Here is a 21397-nt window from a genome sequence, read left to right as displayed (position 1 = left end):
TAGGTGTTGTACGGAAATGGTAAATCACTGTGTTGTACACCCAAAACTAATATCACACTGCATGTTAAGTAACTGGAATTTAAATAAAAACTTAAAAAAAAGAAAGAGTTATATTAACTTAGAGCACTAGTAAAGTCTCAGCTAATGATCCTTATTCTCACAGGGACAGTAGATGCTCACTGATTTACACTAATGATAGAGATACACACACACACACACACACAATTATCAGTCCTGAATGCTGAAGCACTGTATACATCTATTTGGATGAGTGTAATAAATTTTTAATTATGTATGGTCACTCTTTATTGCTCATGCTAATATATACATTATTATGGTTAGATAATTTTGACAATAATTTAATAATTAATTCAATTTAATAATTGAAAACTGCTTTGCATTTAATATATTATTTCTTCATAATGTTCTTCATAAGGTGGCTGTTTTCATAAATCCTTATGTTAGTCTAGCAACTTAGTAAACCAAACTTTTAAAAAATCTTTTAAATAATTTGTAGTGACTGATAAGAATCATTAGAATAGCTAGCACATATTAAGGATCTACTATATCCCAGGTGTTATGCTAAGAAGTACTTTTCCATAGATTATTGCATTTCATACCCATTTTACAGATGAGGAAACTAAGGCATAGGGGGAAGCAACTGTTCAATTTCTCCCTGAGATGGACCCTTTCCTGTTTTAGTAGTTACAGAGCCATAACAAGGAGATTTCTTTTTCTTTTTCTTTCTTTCTTTTTTTTTTTTTAAGATTTTATTTATTTGTCAGAGAGAGAGAGCACAAGTAGGGGAGTAGCAGGCAGAGGGAGAAGCAGGATCCCTGTTGAGCCAGGAGCCCACTGTGGGACTCGATCCCAGGACTCCAGGATCATGACCAGAGACAAAGGCAGACGCTTAACCAGCTGAGCCACCCAGGTGTCCCGCCAGGGGATTTCTTACCTTAAAATCAAAGCTAACTGATAGTGAACATGGTAAAGAAGCAGAAGGTAGTGAAAATATTTATGCTTTAAAATCTGAAGGCTGAGTTAAGTTGTTTCATCCTTTAATCTCTGTTTGACCTCTGAGCAAAAGTGAGTGAATGGTAATAACACCTGCTTTGTTCCTTCTACAGCCACCCAGAGACTGGTGTAAGCATCAGGGGAGCTACTCATTGCATAAAAGTGCTTTGAAAGCTGGACCTCAGTAAGGGCCTATGTTGGGGGCCTGAACTAGGCCTCCCTCCAGATGACACTTTCCTTCTTGGAAGAGTCCTGGGGCAGAAAAGGAAGCTTTCAAATCTGTTTCTTACCACCACTTATCAAAATTGCAAGAGGAGGGGGTTGTATGCCTACTCTTGGTTGAACATGAGATGATTTTAGACATCAAAAATAAATCTTTTTTGAGCTTGAGGATTCATTTTAAGATTATTTAAAATATATTACCTAGCACATCAAATGGAACCAGGTACCATGATTGTGATACAAAACACACTTCAAGATATCACCATGTTTATTGCTTAGGATGAGTTAAATGTATTTGTTTTTAAATGAATTGACTTTTAAAACCCCCCACGTTGCCTCTCAAATTCCACATATCAGGGAGGTCATATGATAGTTGTCTTTCTCTGATTGACCTATTTCGCTCAGCATAATACCCTCTAGTTCCAGCCATGTCGTTGCAAATGGCAAGATTTCATTTCTTTTGATGGCTGCATAGTGAGTGTTCCTTCCTATCGGGAAATGATTGGTGGGACCTGAGCTTTTGTACCTTATGTCTTGAGTTCATTTTTTAAAAACTGCTAAAGACCATTTTTCTTCTTGGCTCCTATTGTGTCTCTCACAGCCAGAACTTGAAAAAAAAACAACAAACCCCAAAAGCAAAAATACCCCCCAAAACAAAAAACTCTCTCCCTGAGGTTCTAGGGTGCTCCTATAACTTATAAAATCCAACTCACAAGGATGGATACAGGTGTTAGGGGGTCTAAGGTTTATTCTATTTGGGGGGCCCCCTTTATAAGAAACAATTCAAAATTCCTAATGCAAAAATGCCGGCAGGCCCCTGGACGGCTCTGGCCACTCACTGTAATGGCGAAGGACTCTTGAATGTAACTAGATATATCATAACTCTATGTCTGCCTGCATTAATTTTTGCCACATCCACAGAACATTATTATTTATTTACTTTTTAAAGTATGTGCAGTAGCCATGTGTTTTGTACCCTTACTCACAGGATTTCACATTTATTTCAGCCAACTTTCATTTTGTGAGCCTATTATCTCAGGTACTTGAAGCGTGTTTTGTATCACAATCATGGTACCTGGTTCCATTTTTCCGAAGCATGTCACAAATGCCACTAAGGGTAGCCCAGATGTTTGGGTGGTACTCAGATGGACATTTTCTATACTTTTTTTGTTGTACCTTTTAATTCCTATGAAGTTAATTTATACTGTAAAATATAATTAGCACATCAAATACATAACTTCTTTTTATATAAATTTAAGTTAAAAAAGAGTCCATTTAAAGAAGGTCCTTAAGCCCTTCTGGTACACGGTGACAGGAACTGTGACATGAATGGGTGTTCGGGAAACACTGACTTAGGAGGTCTGACATTTCTCTGTCCTGTAACCCATTTGTCAGCTTACCCTTCACTCAGCCCTTAGCCTTGTTCAGTTTATTAGTGAACATCCTGAACAGGACAGGCATGGGAGGAAACTAGGGACCTGCTCTGGGATGGTTGGAATCCATCAAGGAGGGCTTCCTATATATGGTCATTTAATTATTGTACTGTCATCCTCTTAGGCACAATTTTCCATCTTGCTCAAAATGTGTCATTTTTTGTTGGCTCCTTTCATGAAATTCAGCTCCATGGTAACAGGTTCTTCGTAATAGCCCTGCCAAGAACATAACAAGTATGGCTAAGCTGACACAGCTTGCCTTTGGACACCCAAGCTGATCCCTGAGGATGAGCTCTTTCTGCCAAACCATTTTGCCAATGATCCCAACCATAGTCGGGAGTAAGGTGGCCCACAGGCCCACAGCTGCATAGCTGGAAGAGTCCACTGAAACTGGAGGTCAACATTATCCACCAGCCTTGACCCAGCACTTCTTAAATTTCCTATGATGCCTGGCATGTGATCCTACCAGATTGGGAAATGGAGACACCTATGGAATATCCAGATACTTGATTCAGTCCTGAACATTCATGCTGGCTTCCTCTTTCCAGTCTTACAGACTTACCTCTTTCTTTATTTGTTCATATTATAAGCATTAAATACTCAGGTGGACAAGAAATTGAGTAAGCTTGCTTCTCTTATTCTGCTGCCATTGAATCTTATCTTGTTCCAAACCTTTTAGAACTTCCTTTATGGTTTTACTTAGCTTTGTTTTATTTGCAAAACACTCCTTCCTGACATTATTCATATAGATCTGCCTCAGGAGGTGGGATTCAGCTATGCCCCTGGAACCCCATATCCATATTTTGTCCTTTCTTGCAGAGCTGTCTATGCAAACACATTGTTGTGATTCTTCTCTCTCTACCTATGTACTTACTTGCATTCGTGGTGTTAGAACCCCATTGCCAAGAACTTCCCACCCTACTTGATGAGAAGGAAGACTTTTTTTTTTATAAACTGCAAATCACCTTTAAGCTTTTTGAAATCTCTGCTCATAACTACAAAATTCTCTGCCAGACTAGGTTTCTCATTCTGAGCTGAGTTGAGTGTAAGGATGATGTGAGAATTCTGTCCCTTGGTGCCCATGACCGCCACTTCTCCCATCAGTTCCTCCTTGTGATTGGAAGGAGACAAGAATACCACGCCCTCCCACCACTTGCTCAACCTTCTGAGGCTGGAGTCTGCCAGCGCATTGTCAGGGGTGTGTCATCTGGAGTTATCACAATGATACTATGAGAATGTGGGTGCGCAGTTGAATTTCCCAGCAGGTCCATCTTCGATCTCTCTTCCTGATTTCTGTGGCAGGAGCTAATCACTCATTTCCTGCATTTGACAGGGGCTGTGGCGTCCTGCCATGACAATAGCACTGTTTTTCATTTATCTTCCTTATTTTGCGCATGAAAACTTGTGGATGCATAGATGCGATCTCAAGTTACAGAGACAGCTTACTGCTCTCCAAAACAAATGAACAAAATCTATTACTTATGAACAAAGTATGTCCTACCTTTGTCATATTCTGATTATGAGTCCCATTCCTTGTGGTCTCACTGACTCCTGTGAGGTTCTGTTGAGCTGGCCATTTCCTCCTCTCCCCCTGGATCCGGTTTTGCTTCTCCATGACTCTAACCTGTGTTGTACCCGAACTGGCCTAGCTATGTATTCTCTGGCCCCCTTTGATTAATGGCTTCCTGATGGATTCTGTGGTTGGAAGGAAGAGAAAAGCCAGGGCAGTTTGCCAAACTTGGTATATTAGTGACTCAGATTTGTGCCTCAGCAAAATGACAGGTTACCTGGGGTCATCACTGGAGAATTAGGCCCATGAATGGTAAGGACTACTGAAATGACCACAGGATGAGAAGAAGCATTGGTGAGAGGTTCACAGAGGGTATAATTGGTCTGGGTCTTAGGGAGTACATTGGTATTTTCCTGGCAGTCATGACCACATGCTCAGAAGAGGAAGAGTAGGTGAATAGTTATAGAGAAAATGGAGATTCATCAGCTAGAACTGTAGAACAGAGGACATCAGTCATGAGACATGAAACAGAAGAGAATATTGTGGGTCTGGTGTATGAAGGATCTTCGGGAATAACCTTGCTAAGGAATTTGCACTTTCTCCAGGCAAGTTCACTGTAACCCTAGAATTCTAGGATGGGGAGAAGCAAGAAGACCAAGCTATATAAGGACAGCTCCATTCATAATCTACTTCATGTACCAAGCTTCTACAGAATACTGTATCTGAGAAAATGTGTTGTGGCTTACAGAGTCCCAAGTGCACTGTTGTGGGTGATAGGAAGGTATGGGTCAGGGTATTCTGATGCATACAACGGAATCGCCTGTGGCTGGCTGGTGAAAAAGGGATTTTGAGGAACAGAGTTCTCAGAATCATAAAAGGGAATCAAGAGGTGGGCATCGGGCTGAGGTTCACCAGTGACTGAGACTGACGCAATAGAGTCAGCTGCCAAGCATCAGTGAGCTGACAAATCAGGAGATCCCTCCCCAGCTGCTCTCAGAGCCACACCAGTTCTGCCGTGGCCACTGACCCTGTCTCTGTCCCTGCATCACTGTGTTTCCAGCAAAGCTTTGGATGAGCTCTTCTGCTTGGCAGAACCTAAATCACATGACGGCATCCCAGCAGCAAAGAGGCCATGAAATGAGAATTTTGCTTTATTCCCACATTCTATGTTAGAAAAAGCCTTATCCTGGGGCACCTGGGTGGCTCAGTTGGCTCAGCATCTGCCTTTGGCTTGGGTCATGATCCCGGGTTCCTGGGGTTGAGCCCTGCATTGGGCTTCTTATTCAGCAGGGAGTCTGCTTCCCCCTCTGCCTGTAACCCTGCTCGTGGTCTCTTTCTCTCTCTCTCTGTCTCTCTCTCAGATAAATAAATAAAATCTTAAGAAAAAAAAAAGACTCATCCTATAAGACGTTATCGAAGTGTAGAGAGTATGGTCAAGAGATTTGAGGCGTACACAAATGACAGGTATTCACTTTAGGAAAGCACTAATATTTTTATCTTTTATTTTTTAATTTTTAAAAAGATTTCTTTATGTGAGAGACACAGAGAGAGAGAGAGACAGACAGACAGACAAACAACCTAAGCAGGGGGAGGGGTAGAGGGAGAGAAACTCAAGCAGACTCCCTGCTAAGCAATGAGCCCGATGTGAGGCTTGATTCACAACCCTTAGATCGTGACCTGAGCCAAAACCAAGAGTTGCCTGCTTAACTGACTGAGCCCCATGCACTAATTTTTTTTAAGGGAAGGCATATAAGATGATGTCTGTTCAGGCTGCTCTGATAAAATGCCACAGTTATATAAATAACAGAAATTCACTTCTGATGGTTCTCAAGGGAAGTCTGAAATCTGGTGCCAGGATGGTTGGGTAAGGACCCCTTCTGGGTGGCAGACTTCTGTTGTAGCCTCACGTGGTGGGAAGCATGAGGGAGCTCTGTGAGGCCTCTTTTATAAGGATGCTTATCCCCCTCATGAAGGCTCCACTCACGATCTAATCACCTCCCACCTAACATCATCGCCTTGGGCATTAGGTTTTAAATATATGAATTTGACTATAAGAGATGAAATTTGCATTTAAAAATATCATTTTGATGAAATCACTCAATTTTTTAGCCAACACCAATCCTGATGCCTGTGTATAATGTCTAAGGCACTGGTATCTTCAGGTAGCCTCACATCTTATTTTAACAGGTTTTCGGAACCCAAGTTAGCAGTTCATTAACTTTTATGCCAGGCCACATATCATTTTTTCCTTATATGGCATGATCTTAGAATCCTTTCTTGGCCCGTCTCTGACGTGTCCTACTTGCTCAGTTTGGTGAGGACCACCTGCTTCTTGAGATAGAGAACCCTCCTGTGTTCCTTGAGGAATATTCTCAGAATGTAACCATCAGCCATAAATCCTAGCCCTTTGCAATCTTGTTTCCCACTGGCTGTAACATACAAGCACCTGTTTAGCACAGTGTCCTGAGGCCACTAATTCACTCTCCAGGACCCTAAATGTGGTTTGGATGGTATTTCCGGTCGCTGCAGAATAAAGATGTGCAATTGCCATATGATGTGTCTCTGAAGTGAGTGAAGTGTCATCAGTGTTGTGGACACTGTGATGTGCCACCAGACTACCTTCAGGGAAGGACTTGTTCCCAGCTGCTGAACATCCCAACCACTGGCAGCCTTCCGTGTCAGGGGTGCCTGGTCCCTGACATTGAGGGGTGCTTCAACTGAGGAGAACTGCCTAGTCCAGTGTCACGGCCATTCCCAGAGGGACCCACATCCAATGACTGTTGGCTATAGGGGTACAAAAGCCCAGCCATTGCAGCCCAACTCCGGATGACTGTGGCCAGGATCCTAGTTCCCTTTGGGGTTGTCTGAACCCATTCCCCAACTTCACTTCTGCCTCTGCCTCTCTTGCTTCCTCCACCTGGATTCCACAGGCCTCGGTCCCGTGGGTGCTCCTTAATAAATCTGCACACTAATTTCTGTCTCTGGATCTGCTTCCTGGGGACCCTAACCTACAGTAATTAGCATCTGCAAAAAACACATAGACAGATGCCCATGCGTGGCATGTACCAATCAAATGCTCCATCCGCCAAGGGCATTAAATTCCCCTGAAATGTGCAGCTCCTGCCAACTCCTCTCAATCAGATAACATCCTGCTGCTCAGAAGTGGTTTCACTCATTTAAAAACTCAGTGTAAATTTTACATCAAAAGAAAAAAACTTCAGAAAAAATTTTTGAACTCTAGTTAATGATCCACATGATGAAATAGTAGGAACAAGTACAGGTGTCTATAGTTTTCTCTAAAATGCACCAGAAATCAGATGGATTGATAGAGAGATGGACAAATGGATAGATACGTGATAAAACATGCACTGTAAGATGTTAACAGTAGAATCTAGGTGATGTGTGTATGTTCACTGAAAAAACCTTTCTGTTTTGCTCTTTTTGAAGTTTTTATTATAAAGTATTAGAAAAACAACTAGATATGGTGTTCCTAGGAAAGGCAGAGTAGGAACTTTTTATGAATTTATTTCCAAGATAAGGTTAAGCCTGTCTAGTACTCTTCAGTCCTATTAGTGTAATTTCCCTGATAATTGGATCCATCGTTTATTCAGCAAACATTTACCGAGTGTGTTCTATGAGCGTGTTTACGCAGATGTTCCGGGAAGGATAAAGGAATATAAGAGCTTTATTCTGCAGTTTTGTTACAGTAGATAAAACAAATATGTATAAAATATTAAGTAATAATAGTTCACATCACATCACCCTTGGCATAGATTTTTTTAAAATGTGTTTATTGGTTCTACTATAATGTGTCAGACAATTAATAAAAACAATAACAGTGGCCACTTACCCTGTGCTTGCCTCATGCCTGGCCATGTTCCAAGAGCTGTACGTGTTTTGATACATTTCATCCTTAACACTTGTGGGGCCATGAGAATGTGCCTCCCAGAGTTGCAACTAAAAGGGACATGATTGACCCAAGAACCAACTGCTGCACTTGGAAATCTGAAGCCCGGCAGGGATGTTAAGGCAGTTCCATTCCTAAGAGACACAGAACCCCTCTGACAGCAATCGCTGCCTCCATGATTCTGGCAGCCTTTTTAGACTCCATCATGGTCAAGGATGTCCTTCCACCCTTCCTCATGGCTCTCCCAGCCTCCCCAGGCTCCCTTCCCATCTCTTCCACAGGCATTTCCCCTAATAAAATCTTCACACAATTGATCCTGTCTTGGTGTGTACATCTCAGAGGACCTGGACTAACACAGTACTGACCTCTGAGCACTACTATTACCATTTCCATTTTGCAGGTGCAGAAACTGAGACACAGGGAAGGAACTCACACAGAGTCACACAGCTGAGCTGGAATTCTGACCTGTGTTTCTGATAACCTTTCCTAAGAAGATGATATTCTAGGGCAGGTCTTGAATGTTCTGAGCTGGACAGTCAGTATCTAGGGTTTATAATTAATAATAATAAAAAATAATAATATTGATAGGTGCAGGCATGGTGCATTGCATACCTCAGCCAATTTAATCCACACACCAACGACATCACATATCCGCTAAACGGCAGAGCTGAGTCCTCCCCACTGCGATTCCGCTTCAGGGTCTTGCTCTCCACCTGAAGTGCAAACAATAATCTCAATAAATACTCATTTTAGAGGAGCTGGAAGACCTTGGGCACTGTCCTGGCTGCCCTGCTATTTTTACTACCATTTATTGCTTGTTAAATGCAGATATTTCCCTTAAAGCTTTATTTGTCCCCATTTTATAGATGTGGAAACTGAGCCTCAGAGAGGTTAAGTAATACTGAACACAAGGCCCACGTGCCCCCTCATGTGCGTGCGCGCGCGCACACACACACACACACACACACACACTCAAACATGCACACAAACACATGTGCACAAATGGTAAATTACAGAGCTGGGGTTTCAGCCAGTTGGGGCTTCTGACTGAGTCCAAAGCCTTTACATGTAATAGCAGCAAAAAAGGAAATACTTGAGAATGAATTTAACTCAAAAACTGTGAGGAACTGTTCAAAGAAATTTAAAATGCCTCAGGGGAAAATAAAAGCACTGAGAAATCAACAGATTTTAGCATTATCTCTTTCCTAACCTTGGCTGATTTCATAAGTGAGAAATAGCTTTTCATTGTCAGTTCCGTTTGCATTTTTATTAGTGGGAAATTTCAACAGTTTCAAATTAACCACAGATCTTTTCTATCCTGTGGCTTTTTTGTAGGCCTTTTTTTTTTTTTTTCTGTTCATAACTTGTGCAGATTTCACTGTTGGGATGTTAGAATTCTTTTTTGATTTATCTGAATTAATTATAAGTTAATTTTATTATCTTTTGTTAGATTCCTAGCAACAGTCAAACCATCCTTTTACTTTGCCTCTTAATTTGTTTATTATGTGTGCTGATGTACATACTAATCTTCTAATGTAATTAGGTTTATCGATCTTTTCCTTTTTAATTCTTACCTGGAAGGGAGTGTATGCTGACAATGATCTTCCCTATTTAGAGATGAGGGAGATAAATGCCTGTATTTTCATATGGTTTTATTATTTATATATTTAATTCTAGTATATTGAGGGGAGGGGGAAGAAAAAGAAAGATATTATTCAGCAGGCTGAAGCAGAAACTTTACCAAAAAAAAAAAAAAAAAAGTTTTGTTTTGTTTTGCTTTGCCAAAAAACTTTCAGAGATGTTAGAGAAAGAAAATTATCATATAATTTCACTGATATGTAGAACATAAGGAATAGCATGGAGCACTTTAGGAAAAGGAAGGGAGAACTGAAGGGGGGAAAATCAGAGCAGGGAGAGGAACCATGAGAAACTATGGACTCCAGAAAACAAACTGAAGGTTTCAGAGGGAAGAGGGATTAGCCCAGTGATAGGTATTAAGGAGGGCACGGATTGCATGGAGCACTGAGTGATATACACAAACAATGAATCATGGAACGCGATATCAAAAACCAATGATGTACTGTATGAGGACTAACATGACCTAATAAAATAAATAAAATAAATAAATAAAATTAAATAATAAAAATAAACAAATAAATAAGAAGAATCACATCTCTCATTGAGAGGCTATTTTGTTCTTCTTTCAATATGAAATAACTTTTGCTCCTTCTAACTTACTTTTAAAAGCACAGATTCTGCATTGTCAGTCTAATAATCAGTTTTATCAGCCTACACGGAGCTGCATTTGCTCTGTCTTAAAGAATAGGGGGATGCCCTGGTGGAGTAGGTGCTATGGGGACTTACCTAATTTACTCAATCCAGGGTAAGTAATTTCTTCAATAAAGTGACTTTAATAAAACCATTACTTTTTTTTTAAACTTTCAGAAAATTGAGATATGATCCACATGGCATAAAATTCGCTCTTTCAAAGCATACAATTTGGTCATTTTCAACATATACACAAAGTTTGGCAACCATGATCACTATCTAATTACAGAACATTTCCATCACCCCTGAAAGAAACCCCATAAAACCATTAGCAGTCACTCTCCATTTCTCTTTTCTCCTAGCCACTGACAACCATTAATCTACTATCTTTCCCTGCAGATTTACCTTTTCTGGACATTTATATAAAAGGAACCATATAATATATGACTTTTAGATCTGTGTTTTGCTTAGGATAATATTTTCTGAAGTTTCATCTATGTTGTAGCATATATTAGTACTTTATTCTTTTCTATAGCTTAATAATATTTCATTGTATGGATATACAATAGTCCACCATTATCTATGGTTGGTGTGTTCCAAGACCCCCAGTGGATTCCTGAAAGTGTAGATAGTACTGAACTTTATATATACCATGTTTTCTCTATATATATGCATGATAAAGTTTAATTTATAAGTAAGACACAATAAGAGATTAATGACAATAACCAATAATAAAATAGAACAATTATAGAAATACACTGTAATAAAGGTCATGGGAATGTGGTCTCTCTTAAAACATCTTATGATACTATACTCACTCTTCTTCTTGTGATCATGTGAGATGATAAAATGCATACATGATGTGCTGAATGAGGTGAATGACGTAGGCATGATGATGTAGCATTAGGTTGCTACTGACCCAAAAATAAATCACGGGAATGATCATCTGCTTACGGACCATGGTAGACTTCAGGTAATATAAATCACAGAAAGTTAACCAAGGATAAAAGGAAGAGGGTGGCTACTGTACTACATTTTGTTTATCTGCTCATCAGCTGATGAACATTCAGATTATTTCCTCTTTTTTTGCTATTATGAATTATGTTGGTATCAACATTCTTGTACAGAGTTCTGTATGGACATGTGTTTTCACTTCTCTTGGGTGGTATACCCAGGAGTTGAATTGATAGATGATAGGGGAACTTCATGTTTAATTTGTTGAGGAATTACCAAACTGTTTAGCATTTACATCATTTTACAATCCCACCAGCAATGTGGGAAGGTTCTAATTTCTCAAGATCTTCAGCAACACTTATCATCCCTCATTTTGATTGTGGTCATCTTGGTGGGTGTGAAGTGGTATCTCATTTTGGTATTGATTTGCACTTCCCTAATGACTAGTGATATTGGACATTTTTTCCATGCTTATTAACTATTTATATATCTTCTTTGGAGAAATGTCTATCCGAAGTCATTCCCCATTTTTAAATTGGGTTGTCTTTTTATTGTTGGTAGAGTCATGCAAATTTTTGAATAAATTATGGATACAAGCCCGTTTTGGGATATGTAATTTGTATCATAGCTTTGTAGTAATTTTTGAAATCAGTAAGTTCAAATTCAAAGTTGAGTCCTCCAGTGTTTTTCTTTTTTTGAGATTGTTGTGGCTATTCTGCATCCCTCACATTTTGGCAATTCTACACAAAGCATTTTGAGAAGGATTATGTTGAACATGTAGATCAATTTAGAGAGTGGGGGCCATCTTTTCTTTCATCTTCCAACTCATGAACATGGACTGTCTTTCTTTTTGTTTCTGTCATCTTTAATTTCCTTCAAGGATGTTTTGTAGTTTTCACTATATAAGTCTTACCCTTCTTTTGTGTGGTTTATTCCTAAGAATTTTATTCTTTCTGATACTATTATAAATGGATTTATTTTCTTCATTTCACTCTAACTGCTGGTGCACAGAAATACAGTTAATTTCTGTGTATTGATTCTCTGTCCCACAACTTTGCTAAACTTCTTTTTGGTTTTGATTTGTTTTGTAAACTCCTTAGGATTTTTTGTATACAAAATGATATCATCTCTGAGTAGAGATACTTTTGCTTCTTCCTTTTCAGTCTAAGCACTTTTTATTTCTTTTTACTAACCAGTTGTTCTGGCTAGAACCTCTTCTGCAGTGTTGAGTAGAAGTTGCTCTTAAGGGGAAAACTCTTAGTCTTTCACTGTTAAGTGTGATGTCATCTGTGGATTTTTCATGGATACTCTTTATGAGGTTGAGGAAATCCCCTTCTATTCCCCTTTTGTTGAGTGTTTTTTTTTTTTTTTTTTAAATCATGGATTGGATTTTATCAGTTACTTTTCTGCATCTATGGAGATAATCATGTATTTTTGTTATTTACTTATATATTAATATATTGATTTTTTCAGCTTTGTTGAGCTATAATTGACAAGTAAAAGTGTAAGATATTTAAAGCATACATCACAGTGATTTGATATATGTATACATCCTGAAAGGATTCCTCCCATTTAGTTAATTATCACATCACCTTACATATTTATCTTTTTCTCTTTTTTGTGGTGAGAATATTTAAGTTCTGTTCTCTTAGAAAATTTCAGTTATACAATACAGTGTTATCAACTATAGTCATCATCTTATACATTAGATCCTCAGACAGTATTCATCTTATAGCTTCAAGTTTAAATTCTCTTACCAACTCTTACCTAATTTCCCTAACCCCCAGTCCTTGGCAACTACTGTTGTACTCTGTTTCTATGAGTTTGACTTTTTTTTTTTTTTTAAGATATCACATATAAGTGATATGCGATATTTGTTGGTCTCATTTTTTTCTCTTAGTGTAATGCCCTCAAGGTCCATCCATGTTGTTGTAAACAGTAGGATTTCCTGTTGTCCATGACTAATATTCCAGTGCACAAATATACCACATGTTCTTTATCCATTCCACCACTGATGGAACTTAGGTTGTTTCCCTACCGTGGCTATTGTGAGTAATTCTGAAATAAATGTGGGAGTACAGAGATCTCTTTAATATTCTGTTTTCATTTCCTTTGGATATATACCCAGAAGTTGGATTGCTGGATAATGTGGTAGTTACACTTTTTTATTTTTGAAGAACATCCATAGTGTTTTTCATAGTGACTGCACCAATTTACATTCCCATAAACAGTGCACAACAGTTCCCTTTTCTCCACATCCTTGTCAACACTTGTACTTTGATTTTTGTATGTTGAACTAACCTTGCATTCTGGAGTTGAATCCCCCTTGGTCATGGTATTTAAACTTTTATATATGTTGCAGGATTTGTTTTGCTGAAGATTTTTATAGCTATATTCATAAAGGATATTGGTTTGTAGTTTTCTTATGATAACTTCATCTGGTATTAATACTGTATAATGTGGTCTTATGGAGTGAATTAGACAGTGTTTCTCCTCTTTTTGGGAGAGTTTGTGAAATATTGGTCTTAATTCTAATTTAAACACTTGCTAGGATTCATCAGTGGTCATCAAGTCCTAGGACTTTCATTGTGGGAAGTTTCTGTTTCTTAAAATTACTATTTCAATCTCTTTGTTATGGATCTACTCAGATTTTCTTTCTTCTTGAGTCAGTTCAGTAATTTGTATCTTCTAGGAGTTTGTCCTTCCATCTAGGTTATCTAACTTGTTGGTATATTTTTGTTCATAGTATTCTCTTATAATTCTTTTTATTTCCGTAAAGTAAATGGTGATGTCTCCTCTTTCATCCATGATGTTAATAATTTGACACTTCTTTATTTTTTCTAGTTCAACCTAACTAAAGATTTGTCAATTTTATCTTCTCTTTTTTTTAATTTAAAGAATTTATTTATTTATCTGACACAGAGAGAGATCACAAGTAGGCAGAGAGGCAGGCAGAAAGAGAGGGGGGAAGCAGGCTCCCCGTGGAGCAGAGAGCCCTATGTGGGGCTCAATCCCAGGACCCAGAGATGACCTGAGCTGAAGGCAGAGGCTTAACCCACTGAGCCACCCAGGCGCCCCAAATTTATCTTCTTAAAGAAACAACTTTTGTTTTTGTTGATTTTTCTCAATTTTTCTATTCTCTAATTCATTTATTTCCATTCTAATCTTTACTTCCTTCCACTTGTTTTGGGTTTAGTTTGCCATTTAAAAGAAATCCTTAAGGTGAAAGGTTAGGTTTTGGATTTGAAATCATTTATCCTTTTTTTTTTTTTTTTAAAAGATTTCATTTACTTATTTGAGATAGCATGCACCCGAGTGGGGGAGGGGCCAGAGAGCGAGAGGGAGAAGCAGGCTCCCTGCTCACTGGGCTGGATCCCAGGACTCTGGGGATTACAACAACTATATTAATCTGTAATAGTCTAGTTTGAATTAGCACCAATTTAGTTTTCATATATATAAAAACTGCTTCTCCTTTGTGTTAATATTGTCATACGTATTACATCTTTGTATACTATAAGCCCATCAATGTGGTTTTACAATTACTGTTTTATGCAATTATCTTTTAAATCAAGAGAAAAAAACTATTTCAAACAAAATATACATTTGTATGGTCCTTTTTTTGTTTGTTTGTTTCTTTCTTTCTATTATGTTATGTCAGTCAAGTACATCATTTGGTTTCCTCTATATTTTTCTATGTAGTTACCTTTAATGGTGCTCCTTATTTCTTCATATGAATTGAAATTACTGTCTACAGTCCTTTCATTTCAGCCTGAATGACTTCCCTTAGGTTTTTTTGTTTTTTGTTTTTTGTTTTTTGTTTTTGGCAATTCTGGTAATAATGAATTCTCTTTGTTTTTGTCTGTCTGAAAGTATTTTAAATTCTCCTTAATTCTTGGAGGACAGTTTTACTGGATGTAGAATTCTTGGATGGCAGTGCTTTTCTTTTGGAACTTTGAAAGTGTTATCCAACTGTCTTCTGACCTGCATGGCTCCTGATGAGATCATATTTTCAGGTCAATAGATAAGGTAGGAGGTAGCAGAGCTGGCTGTTTTCTTATTTCAGTTTCCATTTCTTCATCTTTCACAGAGAAGGGTCATGTTCTTAGTAGCTACAAGAGTCTGGGGCTGCTTTCAAACTTCAGAGGCCTGGAGGAGCCTCAAGTCCTGGAAGAGTTTGCAAGTCTACTGGGGGAAAATATAAAAAGGGAGAGAGAGAGAGAATTATACATTAAGGATCCTACAAAGAGGGATAAATTATTATAAAGGATAATAATGTCTACTTCTTAAAGTAATTTAAGGAAGAAAAAAGGGGGAAATGAAAGAAAGAAAGGGAGGGAGGGAAGGAGGAAGGAAAGAAGGAAGGAGAAAGAAAAAGAAAAAAAGAAAGGAAGGAAAAAGGGAGAGAAGGAAAGAAAGAAAGAGAAGGGAAGGAAAACAAAATTTGGGCACCAAAGAATACATACCACATGGTTGCATTTGTATGAAGTTCAAACAGGCAAAGCTAAAATGAGGATAGAAGTCAGGATAGTGTGTCTCTTTGGTGTTGTTATCTGGAATAGTTCAAGATAGAGGCTTTGGGGAGGCAGGTGGTTTTTTAATATTGGTGTGCAGGTGTAGACTTGTATACAAATTTATAGAGCTTTCCACTTAAGATCTGTGCATATGTGTCATATCAACCCCCCAAATTAAGGGAAAAAGTAATTCTGGAAAGATACATTCCAAACTATAAATAGTGAGAGCATAGGAATGGTAGAATTATGGGTGGAAATATGTTGAGTAATGTCCCTATGTCTATCTGTTTGGAAAAAAAAATTTTTTTGCAATGATTGTGTGTTAGATAAAAAGTATTTCTGCGTTGGAAATATATTAAATGAATAAGTAATTGCTGGGGGAGGGAATGCATCTGATGATTAATTTAGTGCTGGGAGAAGATGAAGATGGAGTAATGGGTTTCGGGAGCAGTGGCTGTTGTGAAGGGCAGGGAAATTTCACAGCACTTTGAGGAGGATTATGGTTGTGGGCACTCCCTTCCCCACTGGGCATCATCCTGGGGCCTGGAGCTGGCTGTTTCCATTCAAGTCTCTTTTCCCTATGGCTAGGGGAAATCACACTCCCAAACATGGAAAAATGTAAACTGATGGCCTGGATAAATCCACTGCAGACAGGTTTGACAGTTTTCTGGCCTGGGGGATTGGATAACCCAGAAGATCTTGGCATACCCATATTCCGGCATTTGTGTTTCCAATGTGGGATGTGGCTCTGGGTACAGGGCTGATGCTGGGGGTGCCACCCCACCCACCCCATAAACTGGAACCTTAGGGATCTCATAGAAGCCTTGTCCTTTAGTCATGTAACTCCAACCAGTGATGTGACAACTCAAACTGGTCAGCTTTGTGGCCCTGTGAAGCCTTCCCCATCATTTTTTGATCTGGACATAGTGGACCATCCCATTTATTAAGAGCAGGATTCCGGCAGGAACTGTTGAATGAGATTGTTTTCCCAGTGAGATGGGCCCAGTTCTGAGTGTGTGCACGTGGCTATACTCATCACCTCACGGATGGACCTGACATTTGTTCTTTTGTGCCCTTGTCTGCTTTAACCTATGTGTCACTACCACCTCATTTTCACTGGAGGAATAAGATAACAGGTGAGGGGCACCTGGGTAGCTCAGTCCTTAAGAGTCTGCCTTTGGCTCAGGTCATGATCCCAGGGTCCTGGGATCGAGCTCCACATCCGGTTCCCTCTTCAGCGGAGAACCTGTTTCTCCCTCTCCAACTCTCCCTGCATGTGTTCCCTCTCTCGCTGTGTCTCTGTCAAATAAAAAAATTTTTTTAAAATCTTAAAAAAAAGGCAACAGGTGAATAAAGCTGCTGTGTACTGGTTGGTATATTACTGCCTAAATGCTTGTGAAGGAGTACAATCAGGGAAAAGATGGGGAGTGGCCTCCTTTCTCATGACCATGACAGTAACTGGCTCTGTACACACTATAAGGCTTGCCTACAGCTTTCATGAGCTAGATCCCTTCTGTTGTCCCAACTCTGCTTTGAAATAGGAACTATTGTCTAGGTGTTACCTTGAGGAAATGGAAACTCAGGGAGGTTCAGTCATCCACCCAAAGTCACAAAACCAGTTCAGTGATGGAGTGGGACATGTCTCCTGGCTCCTGGCCCAGTGCTGTACCTCTGGTCAACCTGCTTAAGCGTTTGCTGTGCCATAAGGAATTGTTGGGTTAGAGGAGGCCCTATTCTGTCTTCTCCCTCCAGTCAGCTGTTGGAAGGTCTAATTCAACCCACACCCCTGACTTCTCTTCTAGGCCTCAGTATCCCCATCCCTCCTACCCCTCCCACTACACGGAGTATGAGGGGTCAGCAGGGCCCTTCCCTGTGCCACTCATTCTCTGATTGAATGGAGAGTGTCTCCATCCGAGATGGCTAGAGAGCGGTCAAGTCTCAGATCCATACAGCTACTATTACAATGAACATGTATTATTTCTTAATTAAGGGAGCAAAAACACACCACAAGCTAATATTTCAAGACTGTCATTGTCAATATCAACCTCAAATTTCATAAGGAAAGGCGCTGAAACCAGTGGAACTGTCTGAGTCCAGATTTCATGGCTTTTGTCCCTGTGGCTATTCCTCTGGTGCCATGGTTAGACAAAACAGTAGTTAGGCTTATCAGTGCTTACCTGGGCCAGAGTTTGGAGTTGGCTGTTTCTCTGTCCCTCATAAAGTGCCTGAGCTTCCCCTATGTGACAGGGAGCTGGCAGTGCCTGGAGGGAGACAAATTAAAACCAAGGGCTACTCCCATTGTACAAACACACATCATCATTCCCTTTCCATAAACAGCCCTTCCCCACAGTTTCCAGGAATGTTTTTAATTTTATTTACATATATTTGAAGATTTTATTTATTTGTCAGAGAGAGAGAGAGAAAGAGCACAAGCAGGGGGAACAGCAGGCAGAGGGAAAAGGAGGCTCCCCGCTGAGCACTGAGGCCAATGCCAGACTAGATTCCAGGATCCTGGGATCATGACCTGAGCTGAAGGCAGACGCTTAACCGACTAAGCCACTTAGGCATCCCTCCAGGAATGTTTTTAAATTGTTGACACAACCTTTCCTAGGTTCCTTTGGAGGCTAAGTTGCCTTGCGCCTTAGGCCAACCAAAATTACTTATGAAAATTAAGGAGTTGTTTTTACATGTCCAGTCACATCCTAAATTTCTGGGAGAGTGTCTCCATCCGAGATGGCTAGAGAGCGGTCAAGTCTCAGATCCATACAGCTACCTTCCCTGGGGCCCAACAAAGCCTCTTCTCTGTAGGTTTCTCAAGGTCCCATTAGGGCCCCCTCACTGTGCTTGGGCTTGTCCAAAGCAATCCATGAACACATACCTTTTTTTTTCCCTAGGAACTTTACAGATTTAAAATCTCAAGTTTTAAATTTAAAATCTTAAAATATGGTGAAGATATATATATATTTTTTTCTTGAGAGTGGACACATAAGTCAGATTCTAGAGAGTTCCTGTCATCTCCAACATGGGACTTTCCTACCACTTTCTTCTTTTCTGGCTCCTCCCATTCCCTACGAGGTCTGTTCTCCACAGGTGTTTGGTCATATGAGCCATATTCAAGCCTGCATAGGACTTTTCCAAAAGGACTTCATTAGGGTTTTCAGCATTGCCACCTTGAACATGAATGGGCTTTTGTTCTTTCAATTTTGTCGATGTGAATTGACTCTGTATCTTCACCCAGAGTTGGGGGTCACAGATGCAGCCCCATAGGCTTTGTTGACGTATGGAATAAAAATGAAATGATGATATGAACTGTATTGCTGGAGTTTCTTTTTCTTTACTAGGAAGTGCTCATATTTATTGTAGATGATTGAGATGTCCTTATCATGCAGGAGCTTATCTCATGATGAAGATGACCTCTTCAAAGATCAGAACATTCCGGAGCCTCCTGCAGTGGAGAATCAGCGGGAGACTCTGTACCTCATGTGGAAAGCAGGGGTCTTAGAATGATAAGAGCACATGGAGCTTAGCTAGTGTTTGTCAGGACCTCCTCTGTCCCTTCTCCGAGGCAGGGTCCTATCAGTGGTGTTTGTCGATTCAGTAATAAGGTCCCCGTGGTATAAGTGCTGGCGATGGAGAAGGGAACCTGGGAGAAGCAGGATCGGATTGCAGTGTTTCAGGAAGTTTTCTGAAGGGAGGCAGGATCGGAGAAGGCTCTTGACTGAATGAGTTTCAGAAAAGCAGAAAGGAGTTAGGGAGTGTGGAACACAGCAGAGTCCAGGGCTATGGAGGGACCTGGAGAATTATTGTGAGGAGAGCATGCCCAGTCTGTATAGTTCTGGAAAGTCTGCCAGGGTACCCAAGGCAATTTTAATGATTGCTTCAGAAACTCTGCAACCTGGAAAAGGAATAAAAGTGTGTCACTTGGCCAGTAGTGTTCAGACCAGTCAGGGCTGCCTCTGAGTACACTGAAGGAGTGTCCCAGCGGAGCATCTCACACCCACCCCCTTTAGCCAAGGCAGCTTTGCCTGTATCTGGTGAAGTTCTACGCAGAATTTCACTTGAAAAAAGAGATGTGCTGCAAATAAAAATGTTGGAATTCACCAAGGCATCCGCATACCTTAAATATAGGGAAACTGAGACTCAGAGGAGGGAGACAACTCTTTTGTGTATATGTATGTATGTGTGTATATATATATATATATATATATATATATATATTTATTTTATTTGAGGGAGAGAGAGTGTATACATGAGAGAGAGAAAGATCACAGGCAGGAGGGAAGGGTTGAGGGAGAAGCAGACTCTCTGCTGAGCAGGGAGCCTGATGAGGGACTCGATCCCAGGACACTGGGATCATGACCTGAGCCGAAGGCAGACGCTTAGCCGACTGAGCCACCCAGAGCCCCACCTCCTTTCTAGGTTATACAACTCATCAGACACAGCTTCTAGATCACAACTTCTACATTGTACAGCTAGTCAAAGACAGCTCCTCTTACATCCTATCCAGTAATTTCAAACAACCACACCCCGCCAACATGATCAAAAGTAAAATGGCAAGCAACATTAAAGAAGAGAATCACTTTCTTTGAGTTTCTTTTTGGTAAGAACAAGTCTTGTCAGAAGTAGAAAATTATTCTGACAAAATCACTTCCAGTCTTCAACATGTTTTCAAATAAAAGGTGTTGACTTTCTAAAAAATACATTTTCTAGTTCTGTATAACCTGGCAATGAGATGTCATGGCTGGTTTGTAACTTTCTATACAAGAGGATGCAGGTAAATTAACAAGATTCAGGGTACAAATAGCTTAGATGGGGACGCTTAAAGGCTAAACTTAGTTTCCTGATTGTCAATCATGCTTAAATCCTCAAGAGTGTCAAACTCCAATGCCACAGTACTTTGAGAGAGAATAACTCCAGAAATGATGTCGATGGAGGATTTTTCCAGTTTGGCTGGTAGGACTGGAAACAGTTTGTAATTGGAATTCTGTGCTCTTGGGAGCTACCCATTAAACACTTCATCATCTCAGATATTTAAAGGATAAAAAACATCTCTTGCCTCTGAATCTGGGGTCAACAATTCTGCCAAGATATAAGCTAAAGGATCAAAGCCCCTCAAGATTAAACAGAAACCCCTAGAATATAATCTGAAACATAATCCTTCTTACTTCTAAGTTTATTTTTTTTTTTAATCTGTTGTCAATAGCTTGGCTCTGTTACTCTCCATATTAGCCTGTCATAATTACAAAGTTATCTTGGTGTCTCCAAGTTATGTCTACCACAGGGGGCACAAGGTCAAAAACCAGGTAGGCACGGAAAAAGGTATATGACTAACATGTGATAACTGGGGACCCCCGTTCCTTCTGTGAGGGAGGGGACATCTGTGGTTCCATCCTGCTGACTGCTTGTCATATGAGAAAGTAGGACTGGTGTTGCCAGCCCTTGTAATTTTTCAAAAGAGGCCAAAAATTCATTTGTTAAGTGTCACGTCTTCATTTTGCAACATTGGCAGCGATTCAGTTTTTCTTTTGTTTCTTTGTTTTTCTATAGCTGTTCCGCCCAGAATTAGTATTCAGCCCTG

The 21397-nt window shown here is 39.9% G+C and overlaps 1 protein-coding gene across 7 annotated transcripts in view; it reads left to right on the top strand.

Annotated features, from left to right (window-relative positions):
• The window catches only part of RIN2 (Ras and Rab interactor 2), a 221917-nt gene that overhangs the window by 59442 nt on the left and 141078 nt on the right, over positions 1-21397 (top strand). The gene's annotated exons all lie outside the window — the stretch shown is intronic.

This window comes from Mustela nigripes, chromosome 7 (genome assembly GCF_022355385.1).
Source record: "Mustela nigripes isolate SB6536 chromosome 7, MUSNIG.SB6536, whole genome shotgun sequence".
Classification (NCBI taxonomy): Eukaryota; Metazoa; Chordata; class Mammalia; order Carnivora; family Mustelidae; genus Mustela; species Mustela nigripes.
Note: the sequence above shows the minus strand (reverse complement) of the source record. Positions and strands in the feature narration are given on the sequence as shown.